Here is an 18,449-nt window from a genome sequence, read left to right as displayed (position 1 = left end):
TTACATCTCTGGGTTGGGTTATGCAGCTATACACGCCAGGAGAAGGGTTCTGTCATTTTGGAAGTGGGCAAAATGGAGAATTCTGGGATAGCCAGACACCACACTTTGCATGGAGTGGTCATCAGGAGGAAGGGAATCTAGTAGCCCATTGGCTAGTAACCACAATCTACCCTGAGAGCATTTTCTGAGCATAAAAAGGGCACCCCTGACACCCAGATATCAGACCATGATGGACTGGTGTGGACTGCACCAGCTGAAGCTGGTGGCTAGCAAAGGAGAAGAGACGGTACCTGCTATGTCCTACTCCTGGAGAAGTTGTCTCCAAGCCATGCCAAAGCAAGAGACTGTAATGGTCAGTAGGCTGATCTCCTGTTCAGAGCACATGGCCACAACAGCTTAAGAAGCTTGCTGGAGTTGGTAGCCCAGATCTTCACATCACTGCCCCTTGTCACCATGCAGCACCAAGGACCAGGAACTGAAACTCAAAGTTGCACCCCAGTCTATTGGATACAGGAGAGTTGTCGGAGTGCAGCTTGGTCGCACAGAAGACGAGTTACCATCTAAGGAAGGCATTGCGCACAACAGCGATTCGGGGTAACTGGTAGCCCAGTGGTGACTGGACTTCGGCCAGCCTCAGGAGGACTTTGAGGAATGTCGATCCAAGTGGCCAGGACCTCCTCACCAAGCCCGTGGTCTGAGGAGTAGCCGCAGGAAGACCCCCGTCAACCACATTGCACCCACAGCATCCTTGAGCATTTCTCAGCATCCTATATCCCTTGCATCAGGACCACTTCCATAGGAGTATATGGCATGGGGATGCAATGCCTGGAACTGACTGAAGACTGCTTCTTTCCTGGAGGTAACTGTTTCTGAGGGCCTTGTTGTTCCCCCTGACTGGCTCCCTGCCAGAGTTAGTCACCTAAAGTAACTCAAAGTAACTGCATTGATACTTGCCCAAGTTGTCTTGAAAATGTTTTTGTCAAATTCATTGAATTTGACGAAGCTTGTTCGCAGTCAAGTAAAAAGTGCATATTTATGGTACCTTGTAAATGCTGTATCTCGAGAACCCTCTGCTGGATCTTTTTCATTTTCGTCTCTAACATTAACTAAAAATACAAACTATTTTTATAAATTGGTGTCAGATTTCTTGAGTGTGTCGGTTATTTCTTCTGCAGTGTTTTTTGGTGCTGCTTAAATGCTTTACACTTGTTTCTTTGTGTAAGCCTGACTGCTCAGAGCCACAGCTACCCTGGGTTGAGCTAAGGGTTTAACAGACGAAACCTACTGGTCTTAAAAGGGTTGGTACGTGTATTACAAACTGAGGTCGCACAACCACACCATATAATCCACCCCATTACCTCACACCCTCAAACCCTGCAGATTTGTATCGGTGGTCGATTGTAGTATTGGCAGAAGGCTGACAGAAACTCCCTTTGAGAGGCTGTCCTCCCTTAACCACTACTGCAAATGTTGATGAATTTGAGGGATAACTGAAATCAGGTGTTCATAATCCTGGGAATTTAAGCACCGGATGAAAGCTGCGATCTACTTTTGGCATTACACACAGAGTAGAATAATATCTGCTTCCTTTTGATGGGCTGCAACTTCAGCCTTCTTTTCCAGAAGTGATTGGATCCCTTGGAGCATAAGTTTTTTTAAAGCGTGTTTTGGTAGTCTAGTACCGAGGAAATTGTGTATATGGGGCCTTTGGAGAACGGAATGGAATATCCTTTCTTTATGATTTTGAAGACTCAGGAAACTGAAATAAATTATTTCTACTGATGGTAAAACACCCTCATCTTTGCCCCACTCCAGCATAGTCTTTTCTGATATTATCCTTGATTTTGTGGATTGGCTGGTTGGGTCTTGTTGACGAATACAGCACCCAGGCCTCAGGCCTGGCCATGAAAAGGACTCTTGTCCTTATGTTCAGGGGTTACTTTGATATAAAAGACTTATTTCCATAAGAGAGCTTAAAGGGCTTCAGAATCTTTTTTTTTCCTTCGGCTGCCTTGTGGACCATGTCCTCTAATTCCACCCTGAAAAGCTTCCCACCGTTAAATGGCAGCTTCTGGAATCAGGGATCTTTTTGGTATGTTCACTGCCAATATTTCATCTAGAGGAGGCATCGTCGGCAACAGCCTCTCCTGAGAGAATGAAGCTGTCCACAGGCTATCAAAAGATACACCTGATAAGAATTTTGCCAGAAGCTCCATGTTGGATTGTTGGACTTGGCCCTTTTTGCAGGCTCATCCCAGAAATGTTGTCTTTCTCTTTATTTTTTCTGACCTGTTGGTGGTGGTTTTAGGACTCTGGGCACTTTATCACTGCTGATCAGTGCTAAAGTGTATGCGCTCTCTATGGTAAACATGGTAAGATTGGTCTGCACCTGTTTGGCATATTTAATTTACCTATCAGTCCCTTGTACAGTGGTATCCCATATACCCAGGGCCAGTAAATTAAATGCTACTGGTGGGCTATCAGTGCTGCTTGCAGTAGCCTTTCAAACCTGTCTCAGGCCTCTGCCACTGCACGGCCTATGCAGGCAGTTTACTGCCGCTGTGACGTGGCACATAAAGTGGCTGCCAGGTCTGTAACTCCCCTTTCACTACATATTAGTCACCTCCAAGGTAGGCACTAACTAACTCAACGGGCAGGGTGTGGTGTAGGTAAAAGGTAGGACATGTGCCTTAAATGTGTGGCATTATTTTCAAACAGACAAGGGGGACCCGAAATAATGGCCGAGGACCTCGGGTAACAATTCTATTTCAAGGAACAAAGGTCCTAAGCAAATAATAATGTACACAAAATAATTAGAATATAACCAACGATGGGTTACTCTAGCCATCCAGTGTCCAGCCGGACAATGGAGGTTTTTTTTTTTTGGTTTTTTTTTTTTACAATGGAGAGAATAAAGTCAGAAATACTTTGAACAGCATAAATAGTGAGGCACAAGCCTGTACCTTTAAAGAACCAGGAGGTGTGGGGGAATGGGGGAACAATACAGAAAATCGAACCAAAACAGAAATACAGGCAAAGACTTTGAGCTTTGGCCACCTGCATTCAGTTTTAAATAACAGCAAGTTTTGACCAAAAATAGAGACCACAACAGTTAGGCACAATGGACATTTGTGGTTCTATTTAGAAATGTCGACGTTTCGATCCCTTGCTCATGGTAAACTGGCATCAAACTGGGATCATCATCATCTAGATAGGTCCCAGTGTAGGGGGAGGGGTGTAGGTACTCATGTCCTGTCTCCATAGAGAAGGAGTGAGAATGGGATGTGTCCCAAGGTGCCCAAAGTCCGGTCCCAGGGCCTGGGGGTTCCCTAAGGGAACACCAGGTGGGGAGCCTAGGCTGTACTGGAGGGGGGGATCTCCTAGTGTCAGAGAACTTGGGGGGGGTGTCTGTAAGCATGGTTCCACAAGTTCTGGTGTGTGGCGATGCCACTCCTGAGTGGAGGGTGCAGACGTCCATATGGAGGGGTGAGAAGGGGATGCGGGCCCTAGTTGGAGAACCAGTGAGTCAGGAGCCAGCTCTGAGAGCAGAGTTCCCCGGGAATGACCATGGTGACACTGCTTCTGGTTTGGGGGGTCTTCACGCACTGTCAAATGGGCAGGGGTTGGGAGATCAGCACCAGGCAGACTGTCACACAACACATAGTGTAAGTGTTACCCTTGGGGAGGGCATGCGTGCTCAAACAGCGCGTGGTGGGCGCTGCTCTTCTCACCCTGTAACTTTTGACCCGCTTGTGAGGAGCGCCTGATAGGTTCCTACATCTCTTGGTAAGCACTGTGGAACCAGTGTGGCCCGAGTCCAAGGAGTGAGGACAGGGCGCTTGGTGTTGCTGTGCTGCGTGTGGGAGCCTGACAGAGACGCAGCCGATCCCAAGGTGGGGCGGGAGCCTACCCCGCACTCTGTCCCAAGGAGTCACAGCTCGTTGCCGCAGCTGCTGGAAGTCAGGCGGAGGCACCAAGCCGAGTGGTAAACCCTGGTTGTGGGCGGGGCCAACAACTGCAGAGCTAAAGGAGATTACGCTTCGTGCTCTGCCGTCAGCTTCCAATTCTGCAGGCTGGAGGAGCTGCACCATATGGTTGCGGGCAGTCGTGGTTCCAGGAGCCAGGGGGAAGGCCCTAGTCAGTGGAGAAAGAAACCTTAGTGGCCTGTGACCAAGGGAGCTGGTCAGAGGTGCACCCCAAGGGACCTGACCGGGGTACAAGTGAGTGCCCATTCCGTATTAGGGGGATCCTGCCTACTTGTGGCCGGTCACTAGAAAGCAAGGTGGGGCCGCCAGGTCAATGAGACCGGGGAATGTCTCCGGTGTAGTGAGCCCGCTTGGGCCTATCGTTGCCAACCAGACCATGATGGGGGAAGCCTGAAGTTTGCTGGTTTACGGGGATGACGGGGCACGGTTGGTCCCGTTGGCCCGAAGTAGTGGCCAAGCCCCTCCCCTGTGGTATTGGAAGCTGCACCTGCCTACTCGGCAGTGTGATCTAGGCACAGCGTTGTGCGCTGTGAAGGCACAATGAGGTGCTGGTAATTCGTAGGGATATGCCTCATGCTAATGGCCTCACATTCATGCCCTGGCATTTTTTGTTTTTTTTAAACTTTATTTTTCCAGCAAAATAAACAATACAGTTCCCCCCAAAATTGGCCTCAGTATAGATAGATACAGGTGTATACAGTTCACAGTCCTAGTATGGCTCCATCAGCTGCAGATATAACAGGAGATACAAGATTTAAATCCTCGGGATACAATGCTAGAATAGACACTGACAATAAGTGACTTGTGCGCGGTCAACAGGGTATTACTCCACCACCTATTCTCCCTCCCCCCCTCCCGCCGCCCCTTCCTCAGGTCCCGATTCCTCGGAGGAGAACAATGCTGCACTAGTTGCATCGGAGTCGCTGTCAGCCGACCCCACAGCGCACATCATACGCCATGCAAGTAAGTCCTCTGGTAACCGTTCATCTCTACGTGTATGCTTCATGTGTGTTTCTTCAGCCAATGTCCATTCCCCCACATCCCGAAGCCACAGTGTCACGTCTGGCGCCCCATGCCCTGACGTTCTTATGTGTATGGTGATACATTGCCAGGGTTCTTGCACCACATGTACAGTGTCATGATTGTGTTGCCCTGATGTAAATGTATATGCAGTGTTCTTTTACCAGAGGTGATTCTACTATAATGTGTGCACCTTGCTAAGAGTTACTATGGTGCACTATGGATGATATGTTTCCCAAGCGAACAGTGATTTTTGTGATTATGACAGTGGCCCGATTGGCCCAGTGATTTCTGTAGTCCCTGTAAAGTCGTGGAAAGTGCCTAGTGGCACAGTATTATTGGTGATTGTGTTGTACCAAGCTACCAAGGGGGTGAGCAGGGGTTATCTTCAGTGTGTAGCTCCCTTGCCCTGACTAGAGTGGTGGGTTCTGGCTGGTTTAGGTGCATACCCTAACCAACCAGAAACCCGATTGCTAACATGATAAGATGGAAGTCAGGTCTGCACTCTGTTGTAGACAGTCAAATATTTGTTGAACGTCTTTTAGGAGCACCTGAGAGGAATATACGCGTAAGTGTTGGCTCTAATCGAGAAATTAACATAAGAAAAGGATCTTTTCAGTGCTACCTTTAGTTTCCTTTCGACAATATATGGTAAGGCAGACTCCCCTACAGCCAAAGACTTTGATTGATGCCATGGAGGCTAGAATTGTATTCACCTTAAGGGTTTGCGGAAAACCAGTCTCAAACCGCTCCAGAGGGTGCCTGTTATTAAGAAAACAAGGAATAGAGGGTGTATCTTTATACTAACGCTCTTTAAACAGTATCTGCTGCTTTATCACCTCATGGAAAGCTAAATCATCTGTCTGGGCTCTGATGTACTGAGAGCGGAAACCTTCTTGTTCAGGTTTCCTTTCAAACCCGAAGGTGTCTCTTATGTTTTAGGAGATCACGAAGGTGGGTGCCTTGAACATATGGCCCCTTCTGATCATCTCCACCCTTCTCTTGATCTTCTCTAAACACACGCCTTTATGTGGGCCGGGTCCTGCCGCACTAGCAGTTCTAAAAAGGAGGTACTGGGACTGGTCCCTATCAAGCTCTGCATTTTTGCCCCCACCCTCAGGATGAAAAAAATAAATCTTAACTCTGCAGCAGTACCACCCTTCACTGCCTTTGATGTAACTTCAAAGAGACTCGTTATATTTCTTTCACAGTCTCAACATTTGAGTACTGATGCATTTTCACTATGGTCTACAAAGAAGCCATAGTTGTTGCTTATTTATCTTATGCAACTAACAACCATTGACACAGCCAATGGTCCTGGCGTGTTGCTTGTTGTGTTATATATCTGGATGCGATTACAGAAGCAGAAAGCTACGAGTGGAGGGCACACTATGCTAAACCCAGATTATCAGTTTACCTGTTTCTAAGCCACGCCCTTAATTACATCGACCACGCCACTTTCAGAGATCTCCCAATTTTTCCATCCCACTTACAGCCCTGTGGAAACCTATCAAGTGGGATTAAACACCCCGTCCGCTTCTCTCCGAGGCAAGGACCCCTCATTTAGTCATGACTGGGATGAAGAGTAGGAGATGAGAGGGTGATGAGAGAAAGCGCGGGAGCATTCAGATTAAGATTATTGGCGGGCTCGTCTCTCACAGCCAAACTGGACCTCCCTGGCTCAGCCTCGGGTGAATTTTCCGTCTTCCTCGCCTCCCTCTCTGCCTGTCCGGCCCACTTCTGCCCATACTGTACATGTCCCGCATTGAAGAACAGGCGCTGCTGCCCTGTGCGCTGTCTAGCTTTGCCCAGGTTGTGCCTGCTCAGCACTGGTAGCTCTAGAGAGGGGCAGCCTGACGCTTGCCTCTGTTGTCCCAGTTCAGTCCAACACTTGCGGACCAGGTCCAAGAGAGGCCGTGCCAGAGCCTGGTACCGGCCGGCGCTGCCCGGGCTGCTTACTGCGGCTCCCGTGAGTCTGTGAAGAAGGCGGAGAGGGGCGGTGCCAACCCGGGCGGGCAGGGCTCAGCCTGGTGCCGGGGAGGCGTTCGACGGTCCCTGGGGTGGCAGCCTGACGCAGACCCCAGGAGTGTGCGCGGCGGAGCAGGACGGCGGCGGCGGCAGCAGGTAAGGACATCGCGGCTGGATGAGTGCACTGTGTGCCCCTGAGCACCCGGGGCTGGCATCGGGCTCGAGACGCAGCCATGCACGCGGGGCTGTTGACACTGGCACTTTCGATGCCTGGCACAGCCCGCATTCCGACCACAACCAGGGCATTGTATACACCGCTGTAAACCTGTTCTGGGGCTCGTTGGAAGGAAAGGAGGGGGTTCTGCACGATGCTCTGTCCACCCAGAGAGATGTATGAGAGGAGAGCCCGCGCGCCCCCGCGGCAGGTGTGAGTCGAAGCTGCGCAGTGCCTGGCGCTGTACTCTGCGCTGTAGACTTGTCTCGGGGAGCGCAACGCGGCAACTACCAGAACAGAAAGATACCACTCCGAAATACGGGTTGTTTATAATTATTGACACTTTTTGGACTAGAATGAAAGTTTAAACCGGAAGAGGAGAGGGTTTATTACATTGACATTGTGGGGAATTACAGAGAGGGTCTACCTCTGGTTATGCAGCAGCGCATAAGGTGACCTGACACAGTAGAATGGACCTTCACAGCCCTGAGGGGGCCGGGTCTGGTGGTTCAGGGGATTAATGCGCCTCTTACTGAGGCTGTTCGACCTCATGGTCACAGGTTCAAACCCCGTGGGGTCCTGTCGGCCTTTCATCCATCCGAGGTCAATAAAATGAGTACAATTGAGGTGGTTACCACTAAACGTCTGTTATGCAACGCCAAGAGAACATGCGCTTTACAAATACACGTTATTTTACTCAAATGGTGACGAGGGTCGCCATTTAACCCCTTCCACATGAGGCACAGTGGAGCTGTGTCGGTCGCGGTCCGCCCACGCGTAATTGATTCCCCACCTGTACAGTAGAATCAATCAGTGGGTGGAGTCGTGACAAGCCCAGCTCGTCATGAGCACAGCTCCACTGTGCCTCATGACGAGCTGGGCTCGTCACGAGCAGCGCGGCGCCACGGCCCGTGCTGTGGGGAAATTACCCCCGCGGCGAAGGGGTTAAACATAGCATTACTCAAATCTACTGTGCTTCTTAGAGTGGCTAACTTGCCCTGTGTTCTTAAAAGCAGCCTCCAGCACCCAGGTGTTGAAATGTGGCATTCCTTAACTAGATGCCTGCCCTCAGGGCACAAGTCCTAAAAAAAGAAGTGGGGGGGACTAACTTAGTTAGGCAGTATCCAAGTGACATCACAGCGAATGACATCATGGCGCATTGTATCACAGGAATTGACATCATAGAAAGTGGCAATACAAGCCACGACTTTACAGGAAGTGGCATCACAAGAAGTGACATCAGATCTAAAGCCCTCACATATATGTTTAGCAGGTCTATCATGTGTATGTTTGAGCGCATTGCAAGTACAATAGCACAGTGAGCTATGGAAGATGAAATGTGACTTCAACACTTTGTAATCCCTCAGTTTTATGTAACACATTCTGTACATTCAATTTCAAATGTATATCATTTATTGTATATGTAATATGCACGTCTGATGTAAAGCACTCTAACACCCTGCTTTGGGATGAGTAGGGCTATACAAGAAAAAACAGTGGTACTTAAATTATTTCAACGCCTCCTCAGTAAGCTCTATTTAATGCAATTTGTTTTGTGTAAATGCTGGGAAAGACCAAGACATCTGACATTCTTACAGTGCATGCATATATCCTAAACAGGGACTGAACAAAGTGAAAAGCTGCCTCTCTTAAGTATGTGTAAAGTGCTAACTAAGTGTGAGCCTTTGTTTCCCTTCCACTTCATTTGCATCAGGTGTGAGGCTCCTGACGGCTTCAAGCCAAGAGACTCGAACAAAAGGAGGCTTGACGACCCCTCAACTTCGGCCTTTGTTATGGGCCTAGCAGGAGTCAGTCTTAAATAAGGAAGCCCTGTCCCCACAGCCTGCACGTTGTTGCTTGTTACAGATGGAAAGCAGACAACATGCAGGCGCTGCTGAAAGTGTCCCGGTGTTTGGAAATAACACTGTGACGAGTTCAGCACATTATAAAGTGGGGTCCAAATTCTTCGACGGGTGGACAGTGTGCACCCTGTGAAAGTAGTGGGTGGATGCTGTCCACTCGCCGTATACCCTCCCGACATGTGCTCTGCCTGCCCTCCCAGGGTATCTATGTGTCAGAGGCGCAACTAGAGCCAAATTGCGGGGGGCGTTGGTGCGGGGGGCTACTAAAAATTTTTGGGGTGCTGATTCTTCCAGCAATTTGCAGAGTGGAGATGCAGTGGCTCTAAGAAGGGGATAAAACACATCAAAGCCTCGTAAGCAGGCAAAATGGTCTTTTAAAGACCTCTGAAGTACTCGGTGCGGCTGTGTGTGTGCCCGGGCTGCCACACACGACGGGGGGGCTGAAGCCCTTTGAGCCCAATGGGTGTTGGGCGCCTGCCATGTGTGTCGCGCGTAGCCTAAGTGTCAGGTAGCCCTAGGCTCTGTGTGACACGACCACGCCTGTCCTTTTAATCAACACAGATGTGCATGTTGACTTTATATAGCGGGAAAGTCCCCAGGTTCACGTATGAGGAGCTCATCTAGGTCAGGTGTTTTGCTTTGCCTTCTGGTACTTGTAGTCCTGAACTGGATACATGAATGCAAAGCCAATCCCTGGACAGGATGGCCTTTTTGCGCATGGACCTGGGAAACTTGAGCACACTAATTGAAGGAAGAGAGCCTTAACTTCCTTGGCAAGCCAGCAACACACGTCTCATGTTCTGTCTGTACTGATCTCGGTAGCTCTTGCCCAGGGCTTTAAGTGGGATGAAAAAACTGGGGGTCTCTCAAAGGGACGAGGCCGTTGTAATTAAGGGTGTGGCTTAACAACGCCAAAGCTAAAAATCAGTGCTTATCATAGTGTGCCGCCCAACTGGTATTTTGCTGCTTTTGTCATTGCATCCAGATATATAACACAACAAGTAACATTACATATGCAGCAAGCCAGGACTATTGGCTTTATCAATGGTTGTTAGTTGCATACAATAAATAAGCAACAACTATTGCTTTGTTGTATATGAAATCGTTTCCATTCTGAAATAATGAGACTGTGAAATAACTAAAACGAGTCTATTTGAAGTTACATCAAAGGCAGTGATGCTGCTGCAAAGTTATGATTTTTGGTTCACCTGAGGGTGAGGGTAAAAATGGAGAGCCCCATAGGGATCCGTCTCAGCACCTGCTTTTCAGAACTGCCGGCGTTGAGCACCGGCAGGACCCGGACCACTTAAAGTCCTGCTCTTGCCACTTCCCTCATGCTTGTCTTGTAAGTGTAGGGTGCCGACCTCACTCCATTTCACGCTGTGTCTCCTTCGGGCTTTATATCAGCGAATAGTTGCTGGTTGTGTTATTTTAATCAGTTCAGTTCTATTTTAATTAATTCAGTGAAATCAAGCCAAAACTGGAACATCCAGAATGCATTGGGTGGCCACCAGGGATGTAGCTTATGCAGTGAGATGGGGGGAGGGGGGGTCAACCTCAAACTTCCCAGCTAAAAAGTGATGGGCTGCAGGGTGGAAGGGTGAGATGGCCAAGATACAGGATGAACTGTTCACATGAGGAATAAGGTCAGTACTGATCTGCATTTGGTGGCCTCGATCCACAGTGGCACAAAGGCCAAGAAACAATGCATTGGAATGCTATCCTGAGGGACCGCCAGAGGATAGACTGTTTGCAAACACTCGTCTCATCACCTTTTGGGTGTTTGATTGTCAGTGGTATGGCTGGAAACCTCAGACTGGTGCATCCTTCCCAGCCCACCACTGCCATGATTTGTGAATTCCAAAAGGTGGTAAATTGGCACTCATTCAAGGAGTACTTCTGAGGGTTAGGATTTACTAATTTTTTGTTTAGCCGCCACTATATATATTTATGTTCCAGATCCCAAAAAAGAACAAGTTAAAACCTCTTACTGAAATAAAAACGACAAAAGAAAACAACACAGTTATTGCAGACCCAACTACCAAGCCAAGAATCCATTTATTTGAGGGGGAGGGGTCGCATCCAAATGCCCCCTCTGAAGTTACACCCCTGGTGGCCACATGGATGTTGGCAACGGTGTCTGTGATGCCGTGAAGTGAGAGGTCGCTCTGATTGTGCGTCACGTTTCCAGTTTGTGAGAGACTTTGGCATTAATTCGTTCAGTCTGGGTGCCTAATCCCAAATGGGGAGGAAGTATTTCTTCGTTTCCCTCTGGCACCTGCTCGCAGAATGAGACTATGATGTAAAAAGATAGAGTCAGTAAAGCTATGCTTGCACTGTTGTATACATCAGGCATTTCAACTGCTCAGTGGCGGGCCGGCATGGCTCATGTGGGAGGGGGCGGGAGCGTGCAATATATAAAAAAACAAACATACCTTGCCGCTGGGTCCCGCGTCTCTGCTCCTGCTCTCCTTGTCAAACTCGAGGAACAGGAAGCACATCCAGGCCCCACTGACCAATCACAAGGCTGCAATGCAGCGTTGTGATTGGGAAGCACCCAGGCTTCCCTGACCAATCAAATTGATGCAATGAAGCATTGTGTTTGGTCTGAGCGTCCTGGTTCGACGCTCAGCCAGGTAATGGGGGCCTGGGTATGTTCTCCACGCAGGGTGTAATGCATCCTTAATGGAGAAAAGGGAAAGTGCGCATGACTGTTTTGGGCAGCCCGAGAGGGCGGGCCAAACAGTCATGTGCACTTAGGAGTAGGCAAACCACTCCTCCCCTGCCCTGCTCCAAGAGCAGAGTAGCCCCGCCCTCAAAGCAGCACAAGCATAAAATTATAATAACTGAAAGTTATTTCCATTTAATGTTTTTACTTCGCACTGCTTAAAAGCAGTGGGGCAACGCTCCTCTGCCATAGTGGAGAAGCCGCCACTGAAACTGCTATTCAAGTATTGAAATGCCAAAATGAACAGTCAGAAATCTTAAAATATGTGAAGAGTTTGTCAAATGCTTGTAGACCACCAGCACAATCGACGAACTGTCCAAAGAGAACATGTACTAGTTGGCAAAGCCTCTTCCCTAAACCGTGACCTCTAACGTGACGGCAAAGAGGTTGAGCTGGTGTCAGACTCCTGCATAATGTTCCTTCACTGAACTGGCCACGTCGTGGTGAACTGTCTTTTAGACATAAGAGTTCTGCAGCATCGGTGGGTAGAAGCAGGTCTTTATCAGCTAGCAAGATGTCTCAGTGAGTTAAACATTTGCAGCTGACGTCTAGTGTTAACTGTAGGTCATGAGTTTGAATCTTCACAAGGCCAACACATTCACCAACCTTATCACTGTCAGTTAATTGGGTGCACTACTAAATTAACAAAAGTTAGCACCAGTTCACTACAGCACATAGAGATAGAAAAACGGGTACATGTATACTTATAAAAAACAGTTTTTATTAGAGACCCTCTATAGGTACCTCTCACTCAATTCAAACTAGAAGTCATTGGACATCTGGTGAAATGTGTGACAGTGGGACATTTCTTTTTGTCCTGGCACTCTCTGTCCAGGTACCTTGATGACGGACTATCAAGTGGTATTGTTCAGTTGTCAAGTGGAGTTGGCCTTAGCTGAAAGTGTGGCTCAGGAAATTGAATGCTCCTTGCAATGTTATGCAATGATATGCAGATTATGATATGCAGATCTTTGAAGACCTAGTTATTTAACTCTGTATAATCTGTTCCTTGGCCTAAACAGCACATGGTAGCTAGCGCCAAGAAACCTTTGGGTATTCGTGTGCTCAACAAATTAAATTAACATAACATAACATAACATGAGTTCAAATCCCATGAAGGCCACTTCAGCATTGCGTCCTTCACTGACCTGCCCGCTGGGGCCTCCATCACCAGTGGTACTCTACTGGTGGGGTGCAAACTCTGCACCTGTAATTAATGGTACCATACTGTACCACCCTGCCAGTACTGTGCAACAATGAGTTAAACACCATGGAATGAGGAATAACTGCAAACCTGGTTTTACTGGGTGTAAAACTGCATGGGATTTCCTATTCTATCGGGTTTACCATCTTGATTGCAGTAGGTGGTAAATGGGATCAGGGCCTTCTGTGCGGGGCTGGGGTAGAGGGGGAGATGAAGATTGAGGAGGGAATAGAAAGAAGTGTCCTGGCACTGGGAGCATTGCATTCATCCCCTTGTCAGAGGAGGAGGTCGGGCAGCTGTTGCTGCTGAATTTTACCTGCTGTTTTTTCTGTTCAGTACAATCATGTCCTGGGTTCTTTCATCTTGCAAAACCAGGCACAAAAACGCCATGCCATAGTGAACGGGTGCAGCAAAATTCCATACAGGAATTCTACTCCGCCCGACTCGTAATCAGGACTTAGATGGGAAATCTGATGTATCATCCGAAGGTCCCTCTTGGATCATGTCTGGACAATAAGCTTTGAATGCTGCAGTACTAGCTGCTCTAAAGGGCCTGCCACTCTGCCTGATTGCATTGTTTCGGATTTGAATAGCGCACAGTCTGCCACTGGTATGACATAGTAGTGCTTTCTGTATGCTGGAAGTGGTGTTTAAAGGTTCTGAGGCTTCCATCTCAGACCAGAGCTTGATTCGGGCAGTAAAGATGTGCTACCAGCAATGTGAGTGGCTGTGTTCTTCTGTTTGTTGAACTTGTCTCTCCTCCTCTAACTCTGCCTCCACTCCTTAGTTAAAGACTCACAGGTTCTACTGCTCTGGGGATGGCAGCTGGGGTGTTATGAAGCCCAAGGCATCCCTATGCTCTTCCTCAATCTATAACTTCTTTTGTGGTTTCTGTGTCTTTTATCCGATTGTTTGTCTGTTCATTGTTTCTTCTCTGTTAACTGGAAAGTCGGAGAGGGCCACATCCATTCCAGATTTGCAGGAGTAACCACTTACAATGTAAATTAGCTCCATTTAGATTCACTGTCTGTAAATGTATCTTTTGTGGGTATCCTATAAACCTGGCATGGATCCATCCCTCCTGGATCTACGTAGCATTCGGCCAGCCTAGAGTAATGTGTTCTGCATGATTCTTATGTATCTGACGATGCGCTTAGTTGTACTGCCATCATATCCTTGGCTCCAGGTTTATCGTGTCTTCCTTCACTAAGTTCCATTCCCTACCCCGAAGAAGGGTCAACTCTAAAAGGCAAAAGCAAAAAGAAAAAATGATGGTTGGAATGCTGAACAAATCAAACATTCACCCCGGTCACAGATCTGGGTTTAATCCATTGTTTTTTTGCTCACCAGGCCACCCTAGTTTGGACCCAACCATATGCAAATCATGCTTGACCCTGCTCCCCATGGGAATAGTCTAGCCCGAACTGCCAGGCCAGGTCCTCCCTGGACCAGAAACAAGCATCCTGAGATCAGTTTCAGTGTATCACCCCTCATCAGCTAGGCTAGCTTGAAGACAGTGGTACAATGAGAATGGGACCCACGTCTGGGCATACCCTTTCCACTTTTAACAACAAAAGCAAAAAGAACAAATGATGGACAGAATGCTGAACAAATCAAACATTCACCCCCAGTCTCTGATCTGGGTTTAATCCATCGTTTTTCTGCTCACCACACCACCCTGATTTGGACCCAGCCATCTGCAAATCAGTCATGACCCTGCTCCCCATGACAACAGTCAAGTCCGAACTGTCAGTTCAGGTACTCGCAGGACCAGAAACAAGCGTCCTGGGACTGGGTTCAGGGTATCACTCCTCATCAGTCAGGCTATCTTGAATCCACTGACACAGTGAGCATGGGACCCACGTCTTGGCATACCCTTCCCACTTAGGTAGACAAAAGCAAACACATCTAATGATAGACGGAGTGCTGAACAAATCAAACATTCACCCCCAATGACAGATCTGGGTTTAATCCATCGTTTTATTTTGCTCAGCACGTCACCTCAGTTTGGACCCAGCCATATGCAAATCAGTCTTGACCCTGCTCCCCATGGGAATAGTCCACCCCGAACTGCCGGACCAGTTCCTCCCTAAGTCAGAAAGCAGATCTGTGACTAGGGTGAATGTTTGATTTGTTCAGCATTCTGCCCATCATCTGGTCTTTTTGCATTTGTCACCCTAAGTGAGAAGGGTATGCCCAGACTTGACAATAAAGGAAAATACTGCAAATTACTCACTCAGTTCGTTTGACCCATGTATATCTCTATCAGTGCTACATAGCGGTCTCTCCTGCCCTTCTACAAGAGATGAGCATACCATATTGCATCTTTTCTTAAGCTCTGGGAACACTTCACAGTTGTCTTTCTATCTTCCTTGTACTTTTTTAGCAGAGACTGTTATCTTTACTTTACTTCTCCTTCCTTTCATGATTTTTTGTAGTTTCTCAGGTTTACTCTAAAGCGTGCTGTCTGTTTCCAGTAGTGGTTGGCAGGGAATGAGGGTGGAGAGGCGGGGGGAGTAGGGGACAAAAAAAAAAACACATAAAAAACCACTTATCTCTTCTGACGGCCGCATCTCTTCTCTGCTTCTTGGCGAGTCCGGAACCAGGAAGCACCCAGGCTCCCCAGAGCAAATCACAATGCTGCAATGCAGCGTTGTGATTGGTCTGAGCGCTGTCATTGGCGCTCAGATGGGTACTGGGGGCCTGGGCATGTTCCTAACCAGGCTGTATAATGCAGCCTGGTGGGGAAGATGCAAAGTGCGCATAACTGTTTGGCCGGTCAAACATTCAGGCACACTTGGAGTGGGCAAACCGCTCCTCCCCTGGGCCTCCAGCTCCATCCTAAATGAGTCCTGAATCAGCAAAAAATAAAATGATATTAACTAAGTCATTATCATTTTATTTTTCCTGCTCAATGAGCAGTGGGGCGATGCTCCTCCACTTTAAAGAAGGAGCCGCCATTGTCTGTTTCCCTATCCTTAAACAGGACCTGTTGCTCTTGGCTCTGGTGTGGCCATAGCAGGGGTCTCCCCCAGGGTAGGAAGGCACTTCTTAGCATCCTCTATGAGCTTCCTGCAATCCGTCCTCCCTGGATGTGATAGATTGCTGAGACTTCTAATTCCTCCAGAGGGACCTGGAGAAGCCTTTAGAAGCAACATCCGAGGCCTTACGTACCTTACATTGGAGGTCACCACATACCGATAGAAAACATCAGACTTAAGTCAAGCAGTTATGCCTCAGAAAAGTCCAATGATTCATTCTAAAAGGCCCAGTATAAGACATCCCTGGGGTATTCCAGCAATGGCCAAACTTGTATAGCTTGGTGTACTCTCTTACTTCCCTCTGCTCTAGCACCTGGTGTAGGAGCACAGTTACATTCACCATCTATGCCCACTTCATTTTTAGTAGATCCCCAAGAACTTTCTAACTTTAAAGCTCAGTGCCAGATTCAGTTTATGAATCACCCTCAGCTAATTGCCACTAGAAAAACTTTAGTAGGCTTCTTTGTGTAACCTAGTGGGGAATGTGTTATCCTGAATGACTCATTTGCATCCTAGGAACCTTTAATGGAAGATTTTGGTGAATTCATGATTACGTTTAAGTCCATGTTTAAGCATACATGTGTAAACCATCTTCACATAATAAATTGATGGATATCCCACTCTGGGCACCCACCACACTTTCATTGGGGAATGCAAGGTAACCCAAAGGCCATCGTGGCCCAAGTCGGCTCCCCGCCTCCTGCAGTAGCTGGCATTGCTCCCACCCTCAGGGCTCCAAGGGGCCAAAATTGGCCTGGCAAAGGGGTCCACGTGCCCCCCTCCTCCCAAATATACATAATTGTTTCCCGGGACATGGCCCACCTCGGGGGCTTTAAAAAAAACATACACTGGAACATCACTTGCTTTTTTGATTGACATTTTTCAGTGGATCCTCCGTGAATTTGTGGCAATTTAAAAAAAAAACGTTATGGGACCCAGGCGGGGTCCCTGTGGAACTCCACAACCAGGAATAAGGGAGTCAGGACATCCCCACCCTGCCCCCATCTCTTTTTATCTTTGTGTTTTTATGATTCTGGACCAAGTCCCGAGTCCTAAGATGGCTGCCACCACTTCCTGATTGAAGTGGTGGTAGCCAATCCGATCTCACTTAGAGATCTGTCAGATCCGCGGACCCTCTTCTTCTCTATATATACATACATCTTTATTCTTTAATCACTACAAAACTACTGAACAGATTTACACCAGATCACAAAATGCACTCTTTCTGGACCAAGATCTAGCTTTCTGTCAAGTTTGGTGTAATTCCTTTCAACGGTTCGGTCTGTAATCGTGTCTAAAATCCCCATGGGAAATTGCATGAGTTTTGGCCCCCCACTTTTTTTTTATCCCACGTGACGAATCACCCCACAAGTTTCCAGACAGCAGCTGAAGTGACTGGCACAATAGTTTAGAAAAATACATGAAGATTCGTCAAACAGTGCCAAAGCTATTAGCGAAACAAAAAATGCTTTTCTTATGGAAACTAGGTCCTAACTATAACTACCTACTGGTATATACGTTCCATAGGAAAGCACTGGGTTACATTTTAACATCTTATAACACATTATAATGCTTAACCACTTGGATGCTAAGGCAATTGGAGCTTCTTCATGTAATTTCCATTGAAATGAATGGGCACTCCATGACGAGTTACCCTTGTCATTAGCATCCAAGTGGTTTGACATTTGGGAGCAGCTAGAAAAATGATTAAAGGACTCAATTTAATAATTCTGTAAAAGCAAAGTTAATGGTCAAGTCGCATTTTACATTACAATTTTAAAAATGACACTTTTTGAAACTTGTCCTTTTCTTGCCTGAGGCAAATGCACCTTTCTGCCAGTGTGCAGTGTCAGCCAGGAGGTGAATTGCTCATTGATTAGTTGTGAAGTGGCTACCAGAGTTGAGAGAAAGGGACAGCGGTGGCCATCTGGGCTGTGACCAGGAACTTAAGGGAGTCACTACGATGGCGGATGGATTTCTGTCCGTACGCCATAACATTATATTTGGGACCGCCAGCTTACAAGGCGGCAGTCCCACAGGCTAAATATGATGCGTCCGCCAACGTGGCGATCGCGTTGGCCACCTTTTACGTTGAGGCGGGTGCTGATGGCTGCAACACCCGCTGCAATGTAAAACAGGGATGTTTTACATATCCCGCACTACGTGACAGGCACCATGCAGTACCTGCCACTCGCCTTAGAGGTTTGCTCCGCAGCTCTGCCAATTTTGCGCATTTGTACTGTGTTTATGGCTTATTTTTAAATGTTTTAAATGATTTTAACGTTCTTACATCAATTACTGTGCCCACCTTGAATTTGATCTGTGCCATTTCTTTTTTTTCATACTGCAAATGTGCGACAGTATCTTAGGCTCTGCCGACACCTAGAGACGCCATTTTGTGCGCTCTCTAGTTGTTCGTGCTGCAG

The 18,449-nt window shown here is 47.6% G+C and overlaps 1 protein-coding gene across 3 annotated transcripts in view; it reads left to right on the top strand.

Annotated features, from left to right (window-relative positions):
* Window positions 1-18,449, top strand: part of RCAN2 (regulator of calcineurin 2) — a 649,138-nt gene that overhangs the window by 57,726 nt on the left and 572,963 nt on the right. The window contains exon 1 of one of the 3 annotated variants that reach the window (XM_078647649.1): window positions 6,772-7,130. The exons of the other annotated variants lie outside the window; for them this stretch is intronic. The gene's annotated coding sequence lies outside the window, so the exon portion shown is untranslated. Of the gene's footprint in view, window positions 1-6,771; window positions 7,131-18,449 lie in introns of those variants that run through there. 3 annotated transcript variants of the gene reach the window in all.

This window comes from Lissotriton helveticus, chromosome 6 (assembly GCF_964261635.1).
Source record: "Lissotriton helveticus chromosome 6, aLisHel1.1, whole genome shotgun sequence".
NCBI classification, from domain to species: Eukaryota; Metazoa; Chordata; class Amphibia; order Caudata; family Salamandridae; genus Lissotriton; species Lissotriton helveticus.
Note: the sequence above shows the minus strand (reverse complement) of the source record. Positions and strands in the feature narration are given on the sequence as shown.